Source organism: Vigna radiata, unplaced genomic scaffold, assembly GCF_000741045.1.
Source record: "Vigna radiata var. radiata cultivar VC1973A unplaced genomic scaffold, Vradiata_ver6 scaffold_23, whole genome shotgun sequence".
NCBI classification, from domain to species: Eukaryota; Viridiplantae; Streptophyta; class Magnoliopsida; order Fabales; family Fabaceae; genus Vigna; species Vigna radiata.
Window position 1 is genome coordinate 233,367 of NW_014541837.1, and position 1,606 is coordinate 234,972.

The following is a 1,606-nucleotide window of genomic DNA, read 5'->3' on the forward strand; positions in this document are numbered from 1 at the left end:
ACTCTTACATGAAAGACATTCAACGGGATGTTCAACATTTGAAGACTCTTTCATTTCTAAGTTGCAAATTTTATTTCTCAAAATTTCTTTTTCATCTAATGCCTTNTCATATTTAATTTGCAATTTCTTAAATTCCTTTTTCAAATTTTTATGAGCAACATTCAATTTCTCAAATTCATCAAGCAGTTCAAGAAAAGCCTTTTGTTCATCAAATTCACTAGTGTCAAGGCTAGAGCAACTTACTTGGCTTGCAGTGTTATCAACAATAGTTGTTAAACATAAGTTCGCTTCTTCAACATAATCACTTGAACAAGAAGTGCTTGAAGCATTATCATTCCAAGCAATATAAACATTCTTTTTCTTGAATGACTTCTTTTCTTCACCCTTTTTAAGGTTTGGACAATCCCCATTAACGTGTCCTTTTTCTCCGCAACCATAACACCTATAATTTGAAGAAGATCGATGTTTCTTCTTTTGATCCTTTTTAAATTGTTCCTTGCCTTTCAATTTCATGAACTTGTTGAATTTTCTGAACATGTGAATCATATCATCGTCGTCTGAGTCTTCATCTTCAGATTCCTCATCCTTTTCTGAACGCCTTTAGAATTTTCAGTTTTGAAGGCCAACGTTTTCCTCTTTCCTTGGGCTTCCTCAACACTTAGTCTATTCAACTCGAGCTCGTGCTCTCTCAACTTTCCAAAAAGCACAGTCATAGGCATGGACGTCAAGTCTTGAGACTCAGTTATCGCAGTAACCTTTGGTTGCNACATCCTGTTCAAAGATTTCAAAATTTTAACATTTAATTCGTCAGTGTCAAATTTCTTACCTAAGCCAAAAAGATGGTTGACGATATGTGTGAAGCGTTTCTGCACATCAGCGATGGTTTCACCCTGTTGCATCCTGAACATTTCATACTCCTGTAACAGGGTGTTCTTCCTAGCACGTTTCACATCATCGGTTCCTTCATGGGTTACTTGAAGAACTTCCCACATCTCCTGAGCCGTTTTGCACACTGAGATCCTGTAAAATTCATCTAATACCAAAGCAGAGGATATTATATTGCGAGCCTTTATATCAAATTGGGCTCGTCTATTTTCNTCAACAGTCCATTGCAAATAAGGTTTTTCTTCCTCTACACCATTCAAATTTACAGTAGGAATAAAAGGACCGTTCAAAACAACTTCCCAAATACCCCTATCAATTGACTCTAAAAATATTTGCATTCTTATTTTCCAAAACGCATAATTATCCCCCGTAAACAAAGGAGGTCTATCAATAGAAGCACCCTCTAAATACATTTGGTTGTGACCGCCCATTTTCGAAAAATTTGAAAAGCTATCAAAGCAAGCTCTGATACCAATTGTTGGTATCGTAGGGGGTAATTTTCGAAAGAGTTTAGCGCAGCGGATTAAAAAATACTCAGAGAGCGTAAAGCGTAATAGGTCAGTTAAAATGATTTTAACAAAAATAATTTTCTTTCAGAAAATTAGCCAAACAGTTGATGTGTGTTAAAAAAAATGAGTGTAGGGAATAGAAAAATCACACGAGTATTTTTATACTGGTTCGATTCAACAGAATCTACGTCCAGTCGTTAATCACTACAAAG